The sequence below is a fragment of the Rhea americana genome, unplaced genomic scaffold (assembly GCF_003343005.1).
Source record: "Rhea americana isolate MKP2758 unplaced genomic scaffold, rheAme1 scaffold_105, whole genome shotgun sequence".
Lineage (NCBI taxonomy): Eukaryota > Metazoa > Chordata > Aves > Rheiformes > Rheidae > Rhea > Rhea americana.
This window is the reverse complement of record NW_028185095.1, coordinates 2,472,054-2,486,318: the sequence shown is the minus strand read 5'-3', so window position 1 is coordinate 2,486,318 and position 14,265 is coordinate 2,472,054. Positions and strand designations below refer to the sequence as shown.

At 39.7% G+C, this 14,265-nt stretch overlaps 1 protein-coding gene across 10 annotated transcripts in view; it reads right to left on the bottom strand.

The window, feature by feature from the left end:
- Positions 1-14,265, bottom strand: part of MBD5 (methyl-CpG binding domain protein 5) — an 89,985-nt gene that overhangs the window by 73,755 nt on the left and 1,965 nt on the right. Inside the window, exon 1 of one of the 10 annotated variants that reach the window (XM_085308573.1) lies at positions 4,943-5,166. The exons of the other annotated variants lie outside the window; for them this stretch is intronic. The gene's annotated coding sequence lies outside the window, so the exon portion shown is untranslated. Of the gene's footprint in view, positions 1-4,942; positions 5,167-14,265 lie in introns of those variants that run through there. 10 annotated transcript variants of the gene reach the window in all.

Genomic DNA, 14,265 nt, shown 5'->3' with positions numbered 1-14,265 from the left:
CAAGAAAAACTTGAAATTCCGACCGCATTACGCTAGACTGGAATTGATGGGGCAATCAGATCCCCTAGCAGCTACTAATCTGGTAGATAAAAAGATTTYTGTTCAGACCGAGCACTGAGACATTAGCAGCGCGCTGAAGCCGAAGAGCCGAAGCAAACCTTCGCCTTAGCGCAAACTCGCCTTCACGCGGCCAGCGCAAGAGCCCTGGCCCGCTTCCTACAGCAGCAGCGCTCAGCGGCCGCGCTCCACAGTGAGCGCCMCGTGCCAGCTTCAGCGGTTTGGACGCGCCGATCCCCGAGCGACCGCGCCTCGCGCCACGGGGCGCAGGCGGCTGCAGCCACCGGCCGGGMCCCGGCGGCCCCTCTCCCTCATCAGCGAAACGCAAAGCACCAAAGTCGGAGAGTCACCATCGCGCAGCGCCTTTCCTGCTTCCTCCCCAACACATCCACCTTGGCAGTGGTGCCGTCTCCCCCGTAGTTCTGTAGTTTGCAGCTCTAACTACTAAAATTTGATCCAAACTAATTAGGCGCATGCCTAATTTAAAGCAACCGAACGGTTCCACTGCCTTTAACAGATTACTCATTGCTAGAAGTATTTGAATATAATCTAATTAGATKCTAAAAATATCTTTCGAGTTGAAGTAGTCCCAGTTATGTCCAAGGAGAAATTTTTAGTTAGCCTTTTTGAAGATGCTGAAATGGAAACCCATGTCAAACACACCTAAACAGGAGTTGGGACCTAAAAAAAGTCATTTAAAATTCTACTCCGCCATCCTCACTTTGGATTAACAAGATGATCAAAAGTATAATGAACAGGATCTTCACTTGAGGAACCAAAGACCTGCAATCTTATCTTAGTGTAATCACAGGGTGTCAGCAAAAACATGATCATACATAAAGGCACAAAATTAAGATACTGAAGGAAATGGCAGTGTGCTCCAGTGCATTACGAAACATCTATTTTAGCTACTGCTCAATTTCAGAGAACGGATGAAAAGATTTGAAGTTTGGGCAACAAGGATTCTTCTTTAATATCAAGATAGYTTGAAAAGAGAAAGGTGAAAATAACTTTAATTCTCAGTGGACCGAGACTATTACAACCTAATATGACTAGTTTAACACACCAGTTGTTAAAGTGGCAGGTTTTAAATAGTTACACAAAATATTTAACTGTCACATCATATAAAAGGAAATATATAAAGAACGTTTCTAACTTTTGCCTAATAACCCCAAAACACATCTTAGACCATAGCTTAGCATGTATTTACGATGATATGACTTTAAAAGAAAAAAAAATTTGGTGTCAGCAATGACTTCATTTATCGTTCCCATTCTTGGGCCACCCTTTCCTTGCTCTGGATGTGGGAACCACGGCCAGAAAAGAAAACAGCAGTAGAAATGTTGGCTTAAGCTCAAGTAAAATTACATCCTAACTTTCTTCATAACTGAAGAGTTTTCTGCCTTACAGCATCTGTAATTTCTAGTAGCTTCCTAACGTTCCTAACAGTTTCTTCAATACTTTTAGTAACATATATCTTATCTAGAAGTTTCAGTGCTAGAGATAGTGACTCACCTTACATACAAAACAACACTTTAAGAAGAGATTTAGAAAATAAGTCAGAAATACTTTTAAAGTACCAACAAAATCACTATTGACATTAGCATCGAAATGTGTCATTATAATGTCATGCGTCTAAAATGTCTAACCAAGACACACACTGGCAAATGGACATTACCAAAAAAGTAAGAATCCTACAAACTCAGGTAGTGAAATATTCAAGTGAAATAACTAAATTAATTAAGTAGGGTTCCAAACAGTCAATGCAAACAAGATGTAGACTTCTGAATTAGTTTCTGAACACCACGCATATCCTCCGTTAATCTAACAAATTCAGAATCTACTTACGTAGCCAGGTCCTCACCTAGCACATGAGGGCTTCGCCACACTAGAAACCCAAAGCAGTGTAAATTTACCCAAGCTAAGAATTTACCCTAAAACATGCACGCTAAGGTGAGTACAGTTTCTCTTTTGGCACATGCAAGTATTTTAGGCAGCAGGCAACAACAGTTTAAAAGAAGCTTCTTTAAGTAAACTTTGGTTTATTCTTCCAAAGAATACAAGTGAATACAAAATCCATTAATTCACCTGCACAGCAATAATACTGTAACCTAGCACTCTTCCTATCGGCAAGAACTACCCTTCTATCCACATACAACTTACCTTACATTGGGTATTTCTTCCTACTTGATACAATTAAGCCATTTTGAGGTAGAGCTAATTTGACAGCACATAGTAACCTGACCTTCCCCCTTTTTCAGTTTTACCCTTTGTTTTAATCCAAATACAAAATCCTACTGCAAACAGTATACTTGTTGCAACCCTACCATGAATGGTAGCCTGGGCACTTGCAAAACAAGCTGGAAAGCTGAAAATACCTGCTTTATGTACAAATATTAGAGAACAAATCTTTGAAGCAGTCAGATTTCACACGGGCCACCTTACCTCTTCTCTCCYGAAGCCTAGAGCCTGGAACGTTGCCAGCATCTCTGTATACACTGTGCCAACGTGGCTGATGGAAAGGCATTTCTGTAGCGTGCTCGTCAGGTGCCACCAATGAGCTGATAAGGACTTTCTTGTGCCATCAGAAATAAAGATGTGAAGGAGCAGATCCAAGACCTGATTCACAGCAAAGGTTTTTGCCCAACAAAATCTGCCCAACATGGCTATGGACATAGGTGCTATGAAGACAGTTTGAGATACAGGAGTTTCRAGAAGCTAATGTAAACTGAAAATGTGAAGGGGTAGAGTTGTTTGGTTTTGTTTTTCAACTACTCGAGGTTATAGAATAGCCCTTTTTAAAACCTCAATCCATGATAAAGCTTTTTGGAACTACAGCAACACACTTCAGTATACTATACCGTGATGCTGGGGTCATAGATACTGACATCAGGTTTTGCATGTATTTTGAACGTCCCTAGCATTAAGTTATTTGGCATTCATGGAATCATCCTAGGTTGAGCTGAACAGCAATACATCACATCAGGTTGTATTTTAGCAACTACAACACTGCAAGCTGAGCAAGCAATTCAGGATTTGAGATATTTTGTATTACTGCAAAGGCACTGTATATAACAGTTACTGTATGYAACACTACATCAAAGAAAAAATTACTCTGAATTACAAGTATAGCACTTGAGCCCGGTTATCAACCTTGAAACCTATCAAAGTGATTTCTCCTCTCTTTTCTCTTTTTASTTGGCACTGGCACAGGGGAGTTCTGGCACAGATTGTTTTCATTTTGCACACATTTAAAAACAGTGCTCATTTCCTGGGACAGCTGATTTAAAAAATTGGTATGTTCTCTCTAATTTAGGAAGATCTACAAAAGGGGAGCCATAAAGATTTCTTATACTATTAATTGCTTGACTTCTGGCATCAAATATATACAAAAATACACATTTTTCTCTCTGATAACTCATTGAAAGTAATGGAAGGAGTGYTTTCCTTCCTTTATGTCCCATCCCCACCACAAGTACAGATACTCAAGAGATTCCTCTGCTGAAAAGCAAAATATTCCTCTTAGGGGCACGGCAGGATAGCTGGGTTTTCTGGCTGCTTCTCGTACTGGAAAGTAGACAAGATTTGATTACCTCTTTCCCTTCCTTCTCCACACCCCCCAGGCAGAAAAATTATTGCTCACAGGTCACTGCTCAAGTTTGAACCTTTACAATGCAGTTCTGTCTGTCTGTCTCTCAGAAGGGCTCTTCCAGCCCCCTGAACCTTTGGAGTAAAGCTGAAGTACTAGGAGAGAACAAATTGAGATGTTTCTCAAATTTACAGCTGAGATCAAACAATCTAAAAATAAAAATACTCTCCTACGACCCCCAAGAAAAACCTAACCAAAGGACATTCATTTCAAAATCCTGTTCATGCAAAATTACAAGAGAGAAAGCTAGAGAAGGATGCGGGTCTGAGAGAAAACCATCAGARTATTGTAAAAGACGGAGATGTGCATCAGATTTTGGATATGGCAGAGATCAGCTCTTCGTGCTCTTAAGCCACGGGTGCCTGATGCATCCAAATTCACCCGTGCAGAAGAATCCTTATTTTGAGACTTGGTTGCAAACACAAAATGTATGGATCTCTCCCAGTCTCACAACCCCTAAAGACATCTCTCCTTCATTGCACTCTCTGAGGAYGGATAGAGTATTTCCAGGCAGTTTCATACACCTCAGAACGACAGAGCGGGCCAGGGGACCACATCAAGGACGTGATACCTGGACACAGGGCTTGGTCTTTGCCTGTGTGTGCAACCTGACGTGCCCTATGCTGTTCAGCAGAGGTTTTTTGTTTTCTAACCATCAAATTATATATTCTTTCCACTTCCTTTGTTTTGTTTTATTAAGAAGTCATTACAGGCTTTTGGTGCGAGGGGTACACCGTAACCCTGTTTTGGTGTAGTTTTTGTTTTTCAGAAGGGAGGAAAGGGGACAGACATCTGATTTACTTTTGTCCTCTTTGAGTTGGAACAGCAACGCCATACTCTTTGTCAGGCAAAAAGTGATACTGGTATTAAGGTGCTTACTAATACTTATCAGACAGCTTTCTGCAATTAATTAACTTCATTTAAACAGAAACATGTTAAGCTTAGCAGTTTACAAAATGAAAAAGCATGATGGAATTATGAGGGCAACAAGAAGTCACAGCATACAATGGTAAGGTAATGTATTTTATAAGTACCTATATAATACCCCAGACTCCTCTGTGCTCCTTAGCAAAGTCTCATTCTTCCTCCTCCCACTCCCCGCAGCCAGCCCCACCTCCTTCAGCGCAGGAAACATTCCTTCAAACTGTGCAAAACGAGCTGAAAGTCTATTTTTTCTAACTTAGTCATCAGCAATTACCAGGTATTATGCAAAACTGAATCATGCTCTGCTCATACCAGGCCGGTCTTGCTCGGGGTCCTGCAGGCCAGGTGTGACATCCTCCTGCCTCTCGAGTCTTCCCGCACCCCGCCGGGCACCCGGCTGTTAACCCAGGGTAAGGYACCAGGATGTTATGCTCCTTCCTTCAGTTCAGTTCAACACCRTAAGGCTGCACGAGCCTTGGAAGTGGAGGAAACGCTGCGCTCTCCACATCACACTTGTCAGCAGGTAATATCCATGGTACAGGTAGGAAGCAAAAAGGTATCAATTTCTGCAAGAATCAGCAGCTTTACTTAATTACAATTTCCCAAGCTTTCTCTGTTAAAATGAGCAAATACAGCTCWGATTTACTTGGTTTCATCTCCTAGGGACAAACAGAAGACAGACACGCACTAATATGCATGCAGTTTCCATCAATGAGCTTGCCACAATCCAGGACCTCCAAGCATGCAGAACGTGCCCCTGCCACGTAGACCTCTAGCCCCAAAGCACTATTTGTTAACATGCCACCAGCAAGCGCTATACGCGTCAGCACACCAGCGAAACGTCCAAGCAGTACTTCATAAGGAATGCAACTCTTCTACGGATGAGTCAGAGAGATTTTTTGGCACCAGTTAGGATTACAGTGAATTAACAGAGTAAATTAACAGACATGCAGGAAAGTTCTCTTCTGGCATCCAGAAAGTCTAAAGCCATTTTTGGACTTGCACACACGAACCACTAGAACAACAACAGATGAAGAAACAGTCTGATGCCTGAAAAGGACTGGCCAAAGGCCTTAAGCCCTGTATTCCTGTTAAAGTATTTCCAAAGATACCACTTGTGACATCTAGCAAAAGCTGAGTCCTAAAAAAATGAAAACCAACCTAATTAGGAAGAGAGCTAGCCACACCACTCCAAAGTAAGCAGGCATCAAACAACAAAGGTAAAAGGTATATAAGGTGCAAGACTCTAGAGAGCTCCAATATTTGCGTCTGACACTATAACAAGATTTCAGCCAGCAAAATTAGTAACATGGCTGTACTTAAGAGTGAGGTGGATAAAACAAAATGCAAATCTTCCTAACACTCAAAAATTGTCTTCAAGGTGTGGCACTTAAGCTATTTTAGTATATTTTCTTATTAAGCATAGATTAGGCTTGTGTTTTATTACTGTCTTTTGTAATGTTTTGCTTCCAAGTCTTACAAGTATTGACTCAGTTTTCTCTTCCCTGAGCTTTAAGAAACAAATCTTTATTTTGTTTTACAGTTAAGCCTTCCCACCGACCAGGAGTAGGAAATGACAAGTGAAGGGCACGCTTCCCCCACGGAGGCACTGGATCCCAGCAGCCGGGCGCAAAGGCAGGGAAGTGGAACTTCTACAGAAAAACACAATTTTAACTACTTAGGGCAGACTTTGCAGTCTGGCAAGATGTAGCGTGGGAACTGAATGGCCAGGCACCGCGAGAGGTCCTCTCCAGCAGACACAAAGGGAGCCCCGAGCAGTAGATGACGGAGACACGTGACAGAGATTTGGACAAATCGTGATGTGTCAGAGGTTATCCCACCATTTACACTGGCCAGACCTTGAGTCCAGTAATCTACTGAACATAGATCACCAAGTTGCAGCAGTTACAGAAAAATCTGCTCAAAATTCATATTTATTTTCTCTAGAAAGTGCTTCAAAATAAGTTTATCACAAACATCTTCAACGTTCCCCAGAAGCCTTTATTTATTTATTTACTTATTTACCTTTTATTAGTGCAAAAGAGTCATGGAAATGAAAGACAGACATAGCTTTAGCATTCAGACAGTGTTCCCTAAYGTTGCCAACAAATAGTTTTTATATGGCACAAAGTATTAGATGAGTTCAGGGACAGATAAGAAAAATTTAACTGATATGGAGTCTGTAGCCTAGAGCTGGTATTACAAAACACGCTGTGAAAATACCTAAAAATGTGTCAAATCCAAAAGAAGGACCAGGTATCTGAAATGAGATGCCTATCTASAATTTGGCAATGAAACACACTTCAATCAACGCAGCACTGCACTGCGTGACCATAACTAAACCTCTGCCGCAAGTCTGCCATCCATCTCAGCGGAGCTGGGATCTCACTCAGACTTCAGTAACTGCTTATGAACRCTGACTGCATCCTCAAATGTATTAACTTTTTTTAAAAATCACCTTTTAATCATCACAAACAATCACATTTAGTTCAACACTAAAACATGCAGTTCAGTCCTAGGTATATCTTTTGTACGTTTCTATTTCCACCTAAAGAAAACAATTTACTGTCACATCAGTCCAGGAAGTCTTTTGCATTTTTTTTCCTTTCAACGAATCCATCCCATAATCCTGATGTATCCTGAGTATTAAATGAACACGATTTTAAGCTAAAGTTTAGTAAGAAATGTATAACACAGAACTGATTTTAGTAGCCCTCCTGTATCACAGCCCTGCTCCAAGAGCTTCTCTTTTGGAAGAGCTCCGTATCTACAAAAGACGGACGGTGCCAGTCACAAAAGCTCAAAGGGATTCTGGGCTAAGTCTGTGCCTACAGCCAAGTCTCCAATTTATATCAAGGCATTTTTTCTCTATCACAGATATATATATATATATATATATATATATGTGTGTGTTTTATTACACATTGGGGGAACAGAAGTCTTAATTCTTTTTTTGGCTTCCCTAAAACCTCTACATTCTATTTAACATGTACCACATTCGTTCTCATCAGCAATTTAGGGGATAAAGCAATGAGGCATGACAGTAACATAGCTGCAAACTTAATATACTATATATCTATTATATGCTAGAAAGCTATAGTGAAAATGTACTAAACCACATGACTTTAATATCAAAGAGTTTAGGGTATCATTTTAAAATAAACGGCTTTCACAGACTTTTCCAAATTCTTTTTTTTTTTTTTTTTGGCAAACAATGCAGGAAAATGCTAAAACATGTACAACTAAGAGAGATGAAAAAAAAGTACATTATACTGTAAGAAAAATAACATGCAACAATACTACTACGAAAGATATTTTAGTACCTATTAACAAAGGGAAAGAATTTAAGTCCTTCTAGACTAAAGGTAGCATGGTATTAATTTTATGTAAGAAGCAATTTCTTACTATTACAGGTAATCAAATATGGAAACAGTTTTCTAGGTGAAACGATGGCCTTGCTATTAATTCCATACTTCAAAACAAGATCAGGTAGCTTTCAAGAATGCAAATTTTAATCCAAACTAATTCTCTTTTTCTGGGAAAAAGTGTAACGGCCTGCACATTGCATATCAGACAACATAGTCACCATTGTCTCTTCTGGCCTTCAGATTTTTTTAGACTCCCCTTACTCGCCATTAGATGCCCAGAAAAATAGGACAGGAAAGCACAGTAAGCAGTGGAGATAGAAGACATAACTAAAGAATCTACATTCAATTAGAATACACTACTTCCACCTTCACACGCTTCTACAAAAAGAATATTTCTAGCCCTAAAGCATTTTATTATTGATTAGCTGTACTTCACTGTTTTGCAAGGATACTTTCAATTAACTTTGTACATTAAGCACGTGTTTGCAGAGCTAGCTTCACCAGGGAAAAAGGCGGAGGTCAGGAGGAACGCAGCTGCTCTGCCTTCTCCCTGCCTCCTGAACGAGTCCTCGCTGATACGGCGCGTGGTCCAGCTCCCCGGACCTTGCTGCGTGGCTCCATCTGCTTGTCCCTACCCCACTGCTGCAGCTGCATCCAGCCTGTCCACTGGCAATTACAAGACATCTTCCATGTTTAGAATTTCTAAACATTGCACGTTATGAATGACAGAGTCCCACATAGTTGATATAGAGGACATTTAAACTATATATAATATATATTTTTTTAACTGRAAATTACAAGCTTTTTGGTCAAATTTATCAGCACCTCGTTTTTGAAAAACACCATGCTAAAGCAGTGATCCATTCTGATGACAACAGTCCAGAAAGCTCTTTCTTATGTCCTAACAGGGCAAAAAACCCAACGATTTCACAAAATCTTTGTGTGATCAAAATGAAACATCAATGTTCTGCTCACACGTGACTACAAGGCTCTGCCCTTTTTAAAAGGAAAGAGACTAACCAAAAATAGAGGTAGCAATCAAACGGGCGTACTCCCACCGCCTTTAACATGCAGGTAAAAGCTGAGTTAGGTAAGCCATTCGACAAGCACGCAACTTCAAAGTACAATCATCCTGCGGAGGGCTTCTCAATTCCTTCTACAAGAAGACACTAGAAAAAAAAACGGCTTCTACAGCACTACAGGTATATGCAGATAAAGTATCAGGGCCATCCACAGTCTTAATATTGTTCATGGCAGATGGAAAAAAAATGAGCTAAATGTTGGCAATGTGGCATTATTTAAGTAACATATTCTAAAGCAGTGACACGCTGACCTGCTACCCTAGCAGATACRTAGTTTACAGTTTCATAATATGAATGAATTTGCAAAGCATCTTAAAGTTGTAGGAACAACCGTACTCTCCTCTAGCATCACGGGTTCTTTCTGAATGACTGCTTTCCAGGGATCACAACCAATTTTAATAAATACTAACCCGATCAAGGCACAYGCATCAGTTTCTGCTGATACAATTACAGACAAGCCACACGGTTTTCTAAGATTTTTAAACTTAAAGTGATGTAATAGAATGGTATTTGAGTAAAATGACATATTGAACAATCTTCCATACACACAAAATAATATATGAATATTATCCAAGTTAATGTCGAATTCATCATGTTCTTCACCTAGCAGACAGTTATCCAGCCTTCCGCAAGTCAATGGAAATACTGGCATTAAACTTTAATGAAGCAAAGTTTTCTTATTTTCTCCAGCTGTGAAATCTCACACTACACACAAAGTACTAACTCACTTTACCAAGATCTCTTGAATACACAATTGGGGTTTGCAAATCCATAAGAAGCCAAAAGCTGGCAAGCAACCAATGGCCAAGTGCTTCCTCTCCCTTCTAAAAAATTAACATTCTTATTTTGAGTTGTTCTTAATACAGCACGGCGAGGTTGCACGGTCAGCATGTAGAGCAGTGTACTAAGCCGCTTTCTTCCACATCTACAGCAAAAGCCAGGATTTGGCCTAGTGTCCTCAGACTCCAGTATCTACCCATTGAATTTGCTTTCAGAGTATATAATTCTGCTTCTTCAAGAGATAAAATTGCATATTCACGTGTCTTGGGCATATACTGTCTTCTATACTACGAGAATGCAACATACATAAACTTCCAACAAGAACTTACAGAGTAAGAAAAAAAGCTGCAATGGAATTATCTATGTGAGGTTTGATTATATACTTGTTTTCTTTGCCTGCTTTTTATTGACGGTACAGTCGTAAACTGTGAGCAGGTCTGCTTTTCCATTTCCTGTTTCCATTTGGCAGAACAGCAATTAAATCAGCAATTAAATTCCATTATTTATCTACTGTCTCATAAACTATTTCCAAATCAGCTATAACATTCAACAATGAATATTTCTACTTTTATTTATCAATAATATAAAAATCATTGTATCCCCTTTTTTTCTAGCATTTAAACAATATGCATCCAAAATAAATGGCTGTAACTTTGAAAATCCATTCTGAGATCTATATCCTAAATAGTTTTAGTTCCTGTAATAGAAACTCAGATGAGGTTGGTSGAAAATACATATTTTCATTATTCATAATACCTCGCAAACAGAAAGTTTAGTTTACCAACCCTTTGCAKGAGCTCAAGTACTTTTTCCCTTCCCAGACTTATATCCACTGCCTTTCAAACACTGAAGACAAAAAGCCTAACAAATATAAACGATCCTTTGAAATGATGTAATCTCAGCTTGGGAAACGAAGTTAAAGGAAACTGTGGCAACTACATACACATCTCGGTGAAAATCTTATCTCATTAACATTTCTCAGGGACATGAGAGGAAAAAACCAAAATCCTGTGTGAGATGACAATTACGGAGCAGCATCACAGGCTTTCAGAGGAGAAAGGTTCTCCTCCTCCGAAATTCTGCGTGACTTGGAAATGGAAAGCATCACTACTAATTTTAAAACGTTGCACCGAACGGGGATCCATCTATGTGAAGAGACAAAGATGCTTCTGAGATCTACTGAATCAGATCTGCAGGTAGCCGTTTCCCCCCTTAATCGAAACACGCTGACACAGGCCAGTTAAGAATCCGAACAGTTATGACTGTTTCAAGATAAAATAAAACCAAAAATTAGATCGCTTCATCTGAAAGCTGTTCCTTCTCATCATATGAAAAGCAAGCTGCAGGTACATGCTGCAAACAGGAAGCAACGAGTAACTTTAAACTAGTTCTCTATCTGTAACCCCAGAGCGAGACATTTTTATTTTTTTAAATTGTTGGATTTTTTWAAATTATTTTTTCATTTGTCTTTTGTCTCCAGATTAGCACTGAGATTAATGTGATTATTTCCCCTCACTATTAAAACAAGATGTTTAGAAATGTTATGTTTATTTCTTGAGCAAACTATAAAGACAGGCTAGGCAGACTAGCTTGCAGAGAAATCCTTTTTTCTTTTTTTGATTTTTCTTCTTTCTTTAACCTACCCTTGAGTTTCTTTTTGGATGGAATTACAAAAGCAAAATAGGAGCCCTGAATTTGGTTTGTTTTACAACAGAGAAAAATTACCCTGTTTAAAATACTGCATTCTACAGGTTTTTTTCCTTTAAATATTTTCTATAATTAACAARTAATGATGGTAGAGCTATATGACCTGTTATTCTAAACAAGTAGGTTTTGTGGAGAAAACATGAGGACCTGGCTTAATTATCACCGAAATCTCTTGRTGTATTACAAGAAAATGGATATTTGTAGAACTTTCTAAAATCATGGACTGAATAATAGAAAAAATCACCCATCTTCTGGAGATATACAAGTTACTATGATCATACGACGCTGATCCTTAAGCAATTAATTCAAAAGCTCTGCACATGTATGTCTAGCTTTCTTTCGTTAAGAAAAACGTTTAGAAAAAAGGGGAATTTTAACAGTTTTGCTATAAAACGATTAGTTTTACTAAGACATAAACAATTTTCCTTAGTATTGGAAGCTTTTACATTATTTAAATACTTAACTTTGAAATTCTAGTTAGACCACTAAACTTGATTAACTTAGTAACAGTAAAAATGTGTGGGAATATTTACTTTTCTTTGGGGTGCTCTCTGTCCCAATTTTTCAAAACAGAGAGCTCCTGCACTTTGCAGTATTTATTTCCAGTATCTGCTTCAAGAGGCAGTTTCAAACATCAGCCCACATTTGATCTGAAAAATCTTCCAGAACGACCATCTGGAAAACAAATGGAGACCACAGAAAAAAAGCAAACAAAATGTGTATTTTTACGTCAGTCCCACTCTTCTTGTTGCTGTGAAATGTGCATAACTCAGCAAAAGAGCTACAATATTTTTTGCTGAGGCAGACACTTACCTCTTAAATCTGTTGTATTTAAAATATATTCTAAAATTTGGCTGAGAGCAGAGACACAGAAAATATAACTTCCACGTTTTTTCAAAATCTTTTAAATAATTTCCGTAGAAGTAACTCCCGAATTAAGCAGGTTTCCCTTTATTAAATCTTAAACAGCGTAATTACTTTATATCTTGCATTAGAGAAAATAAGTTTGGTTCTCACAAAAAAAGCACCATTTCATACTAAAAGATGCGCGCGCGAGAGAGAATCGACTGTTCCCAGAAATACATCAAGGCCTCAGCAAAGACAACCGGACTCCTTGGTTTTAATAACAATTCAGGAAAAACTGCCTGTCAGTCTGGCCTGCCGACAGCTCTAGGGAGAAGGCGGCCGCGACTCTGCTCCTCTTCCATCCCGGAACGATCACTCCCAAAGCATCAGGAACGACTCCGCTGCCAGAGGAACCACGGAGAGAGGCGCTGCGCCGACCCTGRGGGGCGACGCACCGCGACCGCCGGCGCCACGGCCGCTCCGATCACGCAGTATAAAACTCCCACCTCGCTGCCAGAACCCTCCACGTACCATTTAAACGGCTAAAAACCACACGAAACGTGTCAGCACCGCCTGTCCTTCTTACGCCTGCATAACCAATTTGCCATTTTAGTAAYGCGGTATTTCTCCAACATATTTTCGCATCCTTCTACGTGACTATAAGGAAACAGAAGCTACGAGGACTTGGTGTGTATAGTTCTGCTTTCTCTCACATGCTGGAATAAACAGTACAAGCCAGCAAGTGGCATCGCCGTCTATGGGTAAGAAAATCCAGTGGTCCTTTTAAGAYGCTATACAAACATCAAAAACTCTCTCCCAATACACAGCCTAAAGGTTTTGCAAACGTGCATTTCTTGAAAGGTAAAACTGCCAACGTGCACGTGCCGGACGGCGGGGCGGGCCGCGCGYGAGCCTGCCAGCGGCGCCCTGCCGCCGGGGCGACTCGCAGCAGCCGAGCCGCAGCTTCCCCTCTCTGCAGAACGCCTGGGGCTTCGCGGACCGGGTTTTCCTACAAAGTCGTAGAGAAAACCTGTTGCTAAAAGGTGTAATAAAACACATAAGCAAACTCCTAACTCTGTCTTCAGAGCAAAGTTAGAGAACTGCACAATACAGGGGATCTGGCACCATGAACAATTAAAAATACTATATAGCTGCACACTGATTAAATGCCATCTATTTAGTGCAAAGATTTCCTTTTACAGGGAAAAATAGCACTTTATCATATAATTAAAGACTGCATCGTAATGCAGGTACGAGCAGGTGAACCAAGGTCACTAAGGTTTTGAAGTATTAGACTGCACGCACAGTAATGCGCATTAAACACAGAAAGCCTCTACATTTAAAAATAGATCAAATGGAATAGAAACCGTGTTTGCACATAGACAGCTGTGAACAGTTTAGTATTGGTAGACAAAAAAAGTGCATAATAAGAGCTAAGTTACAGAGAAAAAGGACTAAATGTTTTTTGGATTTAGTCAGAAGCATTCTGAGGCTTACCCACACGTATATATTTAAAGCTTTAAGGAAACAACCAGTTAAACATTAACCTTACAGAAAAAAAAGGCCTTCCTTGTACCAATTTTTCAGACACAAAAAAAGGATTTTTCTTAACCCAAATGCAAACTTTTATTTCCCAGTTTTCCTTCATCAAAATTCGGGAGTTCTCCATTTTGGAACAACTAAAAGCATAGTCAAAAGGCCATCCTTGCAGGAAACAGTAACAACAGCAGCCAAAAAAGATTTAACCTCACCATGGCACAGGTATAAATAACCTCTCCACTCAGCAGAATTTATCTTTAAATGAAAAAGGTCTTCCATTCTGGTCCCACCCCCAAACACACACACACACACA